Raw genomic sequence first — 13,034 nt, 5'->3', positions numbered from 1 at the left:
CCGCCAAAACACAAAACCATCTAAGGTCTAAGTCTAGGATGTCATGGCCGTCAAAAAAAGAAAACCATCTAAGGTCTTAGTCTAGGATGTTATGGCCGTCAAAAAAGAAAACCATTTAAGCTCTTAGTCTGAGGTGTCATGGCCGTCAAAAAAGAAAACCATCTAAGGTCTAAGTCTAAGGTGACATGGCTGTAAAAAAAGAAAACCATTCAAGCTCTACATCTGAGGTGTCATGGCCGCCAAAAAAGAAAACCATTGAAGGTGATAGTCTAAGATGTCATGGCCGTCAAAAAACACAACCATCTAAGGTCTCATGGCCGCCAGATCTAAGATGTCATGGCCGCCAAAACACTTTTTGTTTTTAAGGTCTGGCTACCATTATACATACTATCTATATATATTGGAATTACATATTACTATTGGAATTTCATCTATGATGTAATAAATAATAACTTTTTTAGATTCCTGCAAAATAATATACAAATTCGATTTCACTCATAATTTATAGTTTTCAATCTATTTGTACATTTTTAAGTACTATAAATCTTTAACCCGTTCATAAGAAGGCAATGCCAGACAAGTTCATAAGAAGGCAATGCCAGACACGACTGAAATCAAAGAGATTAAAAAAAAAGACACTGTCGAGAGTATTTAAATTTTTTTAAATAATGAAGATCACTCCGAAGGGTGGAGACTGTTTAGTCAAGAGATGAAAAAATGGAATCTCTCGATCAGTAAAATAATTAAACTCTGCGAATCAATGTTTGATCTGTCAATAGGATTTATAACGAATTCTGTTGCACTTATTACATTGTAAAGGAACAATTTCTCATGAAAAAAATATGTAATTGTTTAATTTTTATTGTCGAGAAAACTAAAAAGAATCGGTTTGAAATTGGAAATTAGGCTATACTTTTTCCAATTCCGATACCAATTCTGATACCCCGAAATTTCCATTTTTTTTTCATTTCCTATCTGATTTCGATTAATCGCCATATACTCATATATATATATATATATATATATATATATATATATATATATATATACATATATATACATAGATATATATTCTGATGGGGCTCATATGAGCGCCATAGAAAAGAAGGCCGATAGCCATTAGTCGCGTTATCTCGTGTAATGAATGCGTGAGCGTAGGATTGATATACAATTCTTAAAGATAAACTAAAATGACCGAAAAATGGGCTAAAAATAAAAACTAAATAAAAACTAAATAAAATAAAGTAAATGACTTAGAATGACTTTAATGAACTTTAGGATGAATTGAATGACCTTAAGAATGCTTCGAATGCTTAAAAATAACGGGAATACTTCAAAAACAACTTGGATGATCTGGAGAATGACTGAATGGCTTTGAGACGGAATGGTTGTAAAGTGGGTGATCATTTTACATTAAATTAATGCAGTAAAGTGATCCCCAACTTTATATCACAAACTTACAGCATGTAGTAAGAACAGATACTACACTTTGATCATTGCCAAAAGGCCAAGAAAACGGTATTTATTTGCTCTCCCACCGAGCAAACCAGGCACAAGGCTGATCTTCAACGTGAGGAGTGAAGGGGAAATGGGGACCAACTCTCCGGGGAGTAAGGGAGCTGGACAGTGACAATTGGTACGAAGGGCCGCCCCACACTGACAGGCCCTACATGGGGGGTCGCCCCCGCACATGGTCCTCGCTTGCAGCATCTGCCGGAGCCGATAGTACACTTTGATCTCGGCCAAAAGGCCAAGAAAATCTTAAAAAGCTTAGAACAGCATCTATTAACAACATACCTTTGATCTTAATCTAAAAGGCCAAGCACAAAAGTGTTAAGGACAAACCGACAGACCGACCGACTGACTGACTTATAGAGTCGCTTGCACACGACTAAAAATACAGGAAATATGAGTAAACCGGACGATACTGATGTGGAAGTCTGTCTTTTATTTTCGTGTTTCCCACTCATCTAGTTATTTCCTCTAATAGCTTACTAATTTGATACACCCACACACCCACCCACACACACACATACACACACACATCCATATACATACATATATATATATATATATATATATATATATATATATATATATATTAAGGCAATCATGAAGGGAAGACGTATTCCTTCGGAATTAATTTTATATTAAAAAAAAGACCGAGGAGAAAAGGAAAATGGATAGCGACTAAAAAAAAATAAACGTAGGGAAATAGAAAAAAAATAAAATCGAGCCAACTGACATGTTTCGCCCTCACTCATCAAACTTGGAATCTATGGATTTGATTTTTTAGTAATTTGTTTTCCTTAATGATAACATCTAAAAAAAGAGACGGAGCAAGAGCAATCGTATGGGGATGAATTTTAGAGGCTGATCACGTTCAAACCCAACAATCAGTCCTTTTGCTTACAAAGCGAAGGCTCCCGAAGGCGAACGTGAAAAGTCTCCAAGACTTTTAGATGATATACGGAGTGAGCTCGACTCAATACGGAGAAAGAGTCGATGCTGAAGTTCGTTGCACAATCCCGGTATTTAATAAAGTGTTCCGTTATAGCGGATCCATATATGTTTTTTACGGCGTCGGTAGGTATGAATGTCCCATTCCTGATTTTGCTCGGTACATGTTGTTGTATGCGACTTACCAATTTTAAAGACGTTCGACCTACGTAATCGGCACCGCAACCACATTTAAAAAAATAAATGCCATTACTAATATGATGAGGGTGTAAATCATATTTTTTATTGGAAACCATTAATGGTTTTGTATTATACACAACACCAACATTTGAAGCAAAATAACATCCTTCAACAGTTGAACTAATTTGTTTGGTGAATTTTCACTTACTTTCCCCAACCACCGCAATCGAATATAAACTGGGCATTTATCCACCATATTAGGGTTTGTTCGTAAAAAACGTGTGTTCTTTTCCTTGTAATGTTGGTTTCAATTACATCTTAAGGATACCCATTATTGGAAAAACCATCTGTAATTGTATTTAATTCCTCATCTAATTTTTCTGGCGAGCAGATCATTGGGCACGATTTGTTAATGTCCAAATTAAATTATATTTGCGCTTGTTAGGGCAGAATGAATCCCAGCGTGTATACAGCCCAGTTAATGTTGGTTTCCGATAAATCGATGTAAGGTAACTAGATGGAGTTTTCGTCACCTAAACATCGAGAAACGCCAGGGCGGAATTATCTTCACTTTCATACGCATACTTTAACGTCGGATGTATACTGTTTAGTAATGAGAAACATTCGTTTGCCTCCGAATTACTATCAAATAGGCAAAACGTGTCGTCTACATATCTAAAGTAGACCAATGATTTTATGGGTACGGACATTAGTTTTTCCTCATGGAATCTTGCAAAAATGTTGGCCAATGTGGGTCCAAACACAGAGCCCATCGACACACAATCAATTTGCCTGTGCATGACATCATTAAAGCTAAATTCAACGAATGTAACGGCAAATTTAATTAGTTCAACAAATACGTGTTCAGGAACGGAAGGTGTTGGACTTTGGCTGCGATATAAAAAGTCAGCACAAATATCTCTCGTTTCTAAAACTGGGACGCAAGTAAATAAATTGCTGATATCATACGAACACATAACTTTATTTGTACTCGTTGATTTTTGCATGTAGTCAGCAAAATGAATTGAATCTTTCAGACTGCATTAACTATAATAATTTGATACTGGCTTAAGAATATTGAAAATCCATTTTGCAACCTTCTGTTGTGAGGACCCTACCATAGATAGAATTGGTCTTAAGGGAATGTCCGCTTTGTATGTTTTCGTTAGGCCATATAATCTTGGACGGATAGAGCCCGAGGGTCTAATCTCACTAGCTACCTCAGAAGAAAGTAAACCACTTTTTACCCATTTAACTAATTTTATCTGGAATTTAGATTCCAGAGTACTCGTGGATTCATCGGTGTCAACACGGCCTAATTTAACAAATGTGTCACTATCGCTTAATATAAGTGACATTTTATTGACGTATTCCTCATGATTCATTATGATTACCCCACCCCCTTTATCGCGTCCAGTTATCACGAGGGATCTATTTTTACGTAGAGTTTTATGACGTGAAAGTTTTCATTACACCATTTAAATTCTGAATGGGATACTGGTGTATTAGGGTGTGAGCAAGGTTGTTTAAACTTGCTTTTAAGTCCCTTAATTTATTCACGGAAACCGGATGAAAAGCCTAACACTTCAAACTTTAAGAATATTTCTTCTCGTTTTGTATTACTTATTGGAATGCAAAATTCCATCTCATTATCGAGCACGAGAAGTTCAATTGGGGGAAAGTTTCCAAGAAGATAGATTTAACACGTTCCCACCTACATTTGCCTTGGTAAAGCAACCATATTCCTTCTTTATTAGATGGTTTAATTTATTATCAAATTGAAGTTATATTTTTTTATAGCCTCGCTTTTTGATAATAATAAGATATTGTAGGAAACGAACTTTATCACAAAAAGATAATATGCCCACTGTTTCCCTCCATAATTGCATGCATCTACACTTGAATCCTTCCAGATTAAATGCTAATTCATCCGAATGATTCAGGATAAACGCTTTTTCAATCACATGCCCAGGATGTAATCTTGATTTTTTTTTTATCTTAGATAAAATAAACGAGAGACATACATTATTATTTAGGCAAGAAAGTAAGAATTGTTTTTGTTCTTTCGTTGATCTTATATTACTTTTAATCAAAATTATGTTGTTTCATTTTTTAATTAAACTTGGATTGTACCGTGTCTTAAAATATTTCATGATTTTCTTTGGGGTACAAAACTTTATTAAGGCAATCATTAAGGGAAGCCGTATTCCTTCGGCATTCATTTTATATTATAAAATAAAGACCGAGGAGAAAAGGAAAATGGATAACGACTAAAAAATAAAAGTAGGGAAATAGAAACAAAATCAAAACGAGCAAACTGACATGTTTCGCCCTCACTTATCAAAATTGGAATCGAATGATTTATTTTTTAGTAATTTGTTTTCCTAATAATAAAATCTAAAAACAGAGACGGAGCAATAGCAATCATATAGGGATGAATTTTAGAGGCTGATCACGTTCAAACCCAACAAGCAGTCCTTTTGCTTACAAAATGAAAGGCTTCCTAAGGCGAACGTGAACAGCCTCCAAGACTTTTAGATGATATACGGAGTGAGTTCGACTCAATACGGAGAAAGAGTCGATGCTGACGTTCGTTGAACAATCCAGGTATTTAATTAAGTGTTCCGTTATAGCGGATCCATGTGTGTTGTTTACAGCGTCGGTAGTATGAATGTTCCATTCCTGATTTTACTCGGTACATGTTGTTATATGCGACTTACCAATTTTAAAGACGTTCGACTTACGTAGTCGGCACCGCAACCACATTTAAATAAATAATTTTTTTAAATTTATCTTGGGTTGTACCGTCTCTTTAAATATTTCATTATTTTCTTGGGAGTACAAACCATTATAAAGGCAATCATGAAAAGAAGACGTATTCCTCTGGAATTCATTTTATATTAAAAAAAAAGACCGAGGAGAAAAGGAAAATGGATAGCGACTAAAAAATAAAAGTAGGGAAATAGAAAAATAACAAAAAACAAACCTTCTTTCTTAGAACTACACGCCTGTGGACATCTCTTCCGTTTACATGCTTTCAAGCTGACTACAATATGGTCGTCTTCAAGTTCCCGTTAAATAATCCAATTTTACCAAATTTACACGTCTAACACTTACTATGATATTGTCCTTTTGACTATTGTACGCTGTTTAACCCTCATCCTTGAGTGGCAGCTGAGTCTTGATTCCTCTGTAATATAAATTTATATATATATATATATATATATATATATATATATATATGTGTGTGTGTGTGTGTGTGAGTGTGTGTGTGTTTATTTTTTATTTAAATGTACAGAAGGTCAGTAAAACTTTGGTACCGTCGGTTTCAATCCCAACATAAGTGGTACCAGTTAATGGTAAATCATAAATAATGCTGGGCTCTCATCAGCCATGTTGTTAAATAAATAAATAAATAAACAAATAAATATTAAGCTCTTATATCGAAAAGGGTTCCCGTCAGCCAGGTTGTTTAAATAAATAAATAAATATTAAGCTCTCATATCGAAAAAAGTGTTTTCTTTGTAATCGAGCACTTTGTTGGGAGTATTTCCAAAAACACAGTAAACAAATATATATATATATATATATATATATATATATATATATATATAGAGAGAGAGAGAGAGAGAGAGAGATAGAGAGAGAGATAGATAGATAGATAGATAGATAGATAGATAGATAGATAGATTCATATTTTATTTCCTGGTTTTCCTCCGCGACTTTTCATATATTGTTGTAACAATCAGATCTTTCTTGACATTTTGTGTTTATAAAATCTCGTGTAAAAATATAATTTAGCACGAAAAGGATACTAGTTGCTGTAATACACTGTTACATGCGCAGGTTAGAAGAAACTTCATTATTCAGAACAGTATATAAATCATTTTTGACTTATTTTCTACGATTGCAAAACGCAAATAATGTTAAAATATAATAGTATACAAAAATGATTTTTTCTGCCTCCAAAAAATAAAGCTCGGATGCTGCTGAACTCTTCGGCGAAAAAAAAATAAACAAAAAAAAAAACAAAATAAAAACGACTAAATGAATCAGGATGCAATAATTCAAACCACTTGAATAAAGGTCGATGGTGAGATGCAAATGAGGATGATAATGGTTTGTCGGTGCAATCGTCCCCATTCAGGCCAATTTGAAGTTTTAATTAAATGTGTTTTATGTTTCAAAAAATATCTAAAATTGACGGTTTAAGCTTCATTTGTCTTTAGATGTAATTACTTGGAAATTAATTTATACATTTTCATGTAAATCTGGAATATATAAATTTTCAAATCCGGACGTTTAACTATTATGTGTGCCTCAAAATTGTTTAAACTTCCTTCGTAAAAGCTGAAAGTCGATATGTATTTATTAATTCATATCTAATAAGTATTATTAAAAGTTCACAAAAATTCAGAAGTATCTGAATTTATACAAAAAACAGCTACTCCCAATAAGCCCATATCATCCATTCTTACAACAATTCTATTTCATAGTTCACTTTGATATGTTACTTAATAAAATGTCTATAAAAGTGAAATCGTCTGCGTGTGTGCCTTTGTCTGTGTACAAAAACTATAAAACTAGTCTGTTGTGTATAAAAACTATAAAACTAGTCTGTCAATTTTCAGTCTACAGACCCGAGATTTGACCAAAAAGCTAATCGGATTTGGGAAGATCTTTTTAATCGGTTTTCGGCTAATAATTTAGCTGTTGATGTGACCTTTGAAAACTCTTCCGCCAATTTTGGGTCTAAACACTCGGAATTTTAATTTAAGATTACCTGAACATGCGGCGAACGTTTTGATTTGATTGGAGACAAACACAATAAATGTTAACGTGTCAAAACTGAGGTCAAAATAAAAAAAAGATTCGCCTCTGCGGTTTCTATTAACTTACTCAGCTAATTTTTTATTCAAACATTTGAACTTTTACGTAAAGTGTATTCAGGGATAGGGCAAGTTTTTAATAATGTTTTCGCTGTAAATCTCGCTGCCAAGGTGTCAAAGTACCAAAGAATTAACGTTTGCGATCTCTAACAATCTAGTCACCATATTTTTGGTCTAAACATTTTAATTATTACATAGAGGGTAATCAGACATGCCGCAAACAAGTTTTGGAGCGTATATTTGGTTGCCAAGAGGTCAAAGATGAAAGAGTTGACGTTTGCAAACTCTACCTAACTCATCCGCCAATATTGGGTCTAAACAATGGAAACCTTAGACGTAGGTTTCCTAGATATGAGTCAAAGTTTTTAATATATATATATAGATATATATTTATAAATATATATTTATTTATATATATATATATATATATATATATATATGTGTGGATTTTTTTAACAATCAATTTTAATACCTTTTAAATGGTATTATATTGATTATTGTACCAATATTACATGGTAAAAGGCTTAAAAAAGAAGAAAAACAAAAATACATGAATCCCAGACTACAAAAAATAAATGAAACATTTAAAAAGATCAAAGATGATGACATGCTGAAGGTACCTGCAGACAAAACTATGAACATTTACTCCATAGACTATAATAAATATAATGACTTGATCCTAACAGAACTGAGGAAAAAATATAGAATTGCAGAAAACAGTGAGTTAGATAGCATAAACACATCCATTAAAGAAATATGTGAAGAAATAGGCATTAGCAATAAAATAGAGGTATTTACCCCATTAACCCCAAGATTTACTTTGAAAGACCACAAAGAAAACTTTAATATAAACCCTAACACTAGGCTTATATCCCCATGTATATCTGACATAGGAAATATAAGTAAAAAAATTCTTGATAGCATTATACCTAAGATTAAACAGAAAATAACAAACCACCTATGGATATCCTCAGATGAAGTAATAGATTGGTTCAAAAATATAAGTATTAGAAATAACAGTATGTTAATTAGCTTCGATATAGACGCATATTATCCCTCCATAACACCACGACTCTTTAAAGATGCAATATCCTTTGCAAAAACTCTCACTAGCATAACCAAAATAGAAACAGATATAGTTAACTTAGCGAGACGATCAATAATAAAATATGATAATAAACTTTGGACTAGGAATAACAGGGACCTAAACTTCGACATCACGATGGGATCGGCAGACTCCAGTCAGGCAACTGATGTAGTAGGCCTATACATATTGCTGAAACTAAGTGAAGAGATTCCAGAGCTAAAAGGTGGGCTATATCGTGATGATGCTCTGTTTTACATAAATGGTAGTATAAGAATAGTTAAGAACACAAAAACTAAGATAAAGAAAATATTTAATGATTTAGGACTAACAATAACCTTCAATGAAAACTACAAAACCGTTAACTTTCTGGACCTTACCCTAGATATAATAAATAAAACTTATGAACCTTACCACAAACCTAACCAGGCATTGTACTACATTGATAATAGATCTAATCACCCACCATCCATGAAAGCTGCAATAATACCAAACATATCTAAAAGACTATCTAAAATATCAATTAATGAAGACAAATTTAACAAAAATAGGGAGTACTATAACGAAGCAATAAAAAAATCAGGTTACAATAAAAGAATACAGTACATAAAGAACCATAATGTTGAACACACTAACTTTAGGACAAATGTAAATATAATATCATATAATAGAGTAATGAATAGAAATAGAAATAAAATAAGAACAAATAACAGAACTGATAACAACATAAGTACCAGCATTCGTGAAAAAACAATAAGAAGGGAGAACAACACTAACACAAATAGAAAGAATAGGAGGAAGCAACAAACATGGTTCAACATCCCATACACTATACATATTAAAAATAATATTCCAAAAGAATTCTATGAAATAATAGATAAAAACTTTCCACCAAGCAATAAATTAAGTAAAATCATAAACAAAAACACTGTAAAAATTTCTTACTCAACCTCACCAAATTTAATTAGAAATATAATAGGAACGAACAGAGCCAAAATAGAAAAAGCAAATAATAATAACTTAGAAAATAATAGGAATGAAAACTGTGGATGCAACTGCCGTGTAGCTATGGAATGCCCGTTAGAAGGAAATTGCCTCGTATCAGATGTTGTATATAAATGTGAATTTAAAACTAATAGAGGTGTAAAAGCATACATTGGTAGTACGAGCACTCAGTTTAAAACCCGGCTAAACAATCATATTTCATCATTTAACAAAAACAATAATAGTAGCAGAAATATAATAAATAACACAGCAAACACTAATAATACTAATAATAACCATAGTGGGAGGGAAACAAATAGAAAGAAAAATAATAATGACACTGCACTTGGGGAATAGATACGTGAGCTAAAAAGCAAAAATATAGAGTACACTTTGAAATGGTCCGTGATTGGTAGGGCAAAAAGTTATCATCCATCAAAATCAGGCAAATGTTCCTTATGTTTACTAGAATCCTACAAAATACTAACATCTGATAAAAACTCATTGTTAAATCACCGTACAGACAACATACAAATATGTCTGCATAAAAATAAGTTCCTAATATCAAGATATAGATAATAAGTAAACAAATAGATAGACAAAAAACTGAACAAAAATATTTTCTTTTCACCAAAAAAACGAGTTTAAGATAAATGAATAAAAAATATTAGAATAGCAAATAAACTTATAGATAACAAACCTGAACACAGCATAAATACACATGATTAATAAATAATAATATGATAAATAAAAAAATTAGCAAAAATGAAAAAGATTAATAATTGAAACAAAAAATAAATAAGTTATTTCCCTTTGACTACTAAATTATAAGGTAAATGCACAAATTCTAAAAGATGTAAGTTAATGACTGAATAAATAAGAAACAAAGAATTGATAGAGTTAATTCCCTTTAATCGCAAAATCAGAAAAGACCGTAAACTTGACACTAAACATTATAAATTGGAAATAACGAAAATAATTAACAAAAACATAATATAAGAAAAAGAAATAATAAATATGTACATAATGATAACCATTTTAGCCTAATAATAAAATAAATACGAAAAAAACAATAACAGAAAAAAATACGTATAGACGGCTAAAAAATAAAATGTAACGTAAACACCCAAGAGATACGGAAAAAAAGGAAAAATTACTAGCTTAAGAAGAAGTTAAAAAATTAATTAAATAATTTCGTAAATAATAAATCAAACGTAATAAAAGAAGAAACAAAATAAGAATGCAGAATTAACATAATTGATATTAGATACATAAATTGGAAAGAAATTAAAAAACCAAAAAATACGAAAATAAGGCTAACAAAAAGAAAATATAGATCTATAAAAACCCCATGGAAAATTTTTAAAGATGGCAACCTCGATAAAAAAAATTCCATCCCCATGTGAGTTTTAAAAACAATTCTTTGACTGTAATTAATTGATTTTAATTGTCTCCGAAGAGAACGGTAAATAATGAAAATTCGGTATGTTATAATTAAAACAACCGTTTGTCCTTTTACCCTTCGAAACAGCTGTCAGACTAAGAAAAAATATATAATAACATGTCATAAAAAAATCATAAAAACAAAAATTGTGTACTAATAAAAAAAAAAGGTGTTGTTTTTTCTGATTGTATAAATTATATATATATATACATATATATATGTATATATATATATATATATATATATATATATATATATATATATATATATATATATTAAAAACTTTGACTCACATCTAGGAAACCTACATCTAAGGTTTCCGTTGTTTAGTCCAAATATTGGCGGATATATATATATATATATATATATATATATATATATATATATATATATATATATATATATGTATAAACATATATACATATAAATATATATATATATACATATATATATATAAAGCTGAATATGTGTGTGTGTCTGTCACGAATAGGCTCCTATGTCGTTGACTACTATAGAAATCTGATCACATATAATGATAGAAGATGTATCGAGACACAGGAATTGGTATGTTTGATCTGGCAGAACGTTGGTTCATTAAAATTGTGGGGTCTACGTTTTCGCCTGCCCCCAAAATTATTTAAATAAAAAAAAATAAAAATGATAAATAAACGTTTACAAGGGTTTTGATATAGATGTACATAAGAATATTTTGATAAGTATGTTTAAATTAAATAGAGATGGTATAATAAAATTGTGAGGTCTGCCTTCGCGCCTGGCATCCATAGAATGGAAATAAGCACAAACTTTAATAAAGACTTTTCATATCTATCTGCGTAAGTATATGTTGATAATTATGTTTCAGTTTGAAGAAATATGTTATAATAAAATTATTGGGTGTTCGTTCGCGCATAACCTCCATAGAATGTAAATATGTCACAAAGTTTAAGAAGGTTTTTTAATATAGATCCACAGAATATTGTAATAAGTGTTTCAGTGTGAACAGGTATGGTATAATAAATTATGGGGTTTATCTATTTTATTTTTACTTTCATCATATTTTGCTTTGGTTTTGATACCCCAAATTTGAAGCTATCTCTTTACAAACCTTTCTTTTCATAACCTATAATAATTTCATAAATCAGAGTCCATTTTCTGTAGGCTGTTTTTGAACCCAGTCAACGACGGGTACATTTGCTGGTATATATATATATATATATATATATATATATATATATATATATATATATATATATATATATATATATATAAAATTCATTTAATTATCTGTTGGATTTTCTACAATTCCTGCTAATGTTAGAGAAATAAATACAGTGCACCTGCTGCCGGATATGATTAGATTAAGGAGTTTTAGAAAAAGTAAATTATAAAAATGTTATATTTACCCTTGACACAAATAAAAAAACACATAACTCTATTACAAATAACGGAAACCTGTTCAGAAATCGGAAGTGCCAAACGAAAATGTTGGGACATGATTATGTGAAGTTGTTATAAGAAACGTTTCTTAACACTTCTGCGCATGTGCAGCGTTTGTATCGTCAAGTTTTTTTTTCTGCATATGTCCCTGTTGTTTAATTACATTGATGTGTTTGTTTGTTTTGGCGGTTTCCTATTTTTACAATGCAGCCCTGGTCAAGGATATGCGTACAATTTGTTTCTATATTTCAATCTTCTCTTTTCAAATTAAACACACGCATTTTCACATATCTACAGACACGCGTTCTGGTTTGTTTCTACGATTCTACAAGGTTGATAACCAAAGCAAAATTGAAAAACAGAACGCAACCTCAACAAATTGTAATAAGTAGAGAGATTGTTTTCTTATTTCTATAAGGTTATTCATCAATTTACATTTATTTTGCCAAACGGTAGTGCTGATTTCGCATTTTACAGAGAAAAATATACTATTTACGCTAAGCATAATATATATATATATATATATATATATATATATATATATATATATATATAT

General features: G+C 31.2%; 1 pseudogene; it reads right to left on the bottom strand.

The window, feature by feature from the left end:
* Positions 1-1,383: 1,383 nt before the first annotated feature.
* Positions 1,384-1,520, bottom strand: LOC145264532 (U2 spliceosomal RNA; annotated as a pseudogene).
* Positions 1,521-13,034: the final 11,514 nt, after the last annotated feature.

This window comes from Euprymna scolopes, chromosome 3, assembly GCF_053919585.1.
Source record: "Euprymna scolopes isolate OS-2025 chromosome 3, ASM5391958v1, whole genome shotgun sequence".
Classification (NCBI taxonomy): Eukaryota; Metazoa; Mollusca; class Cephalopoda; order Sepiida; family Sepiolidae; genus Euprymna; species Euprymna scolopes.
This window is presented reverse-complemented; position numbering and strand designations above follow the sequence as displayed.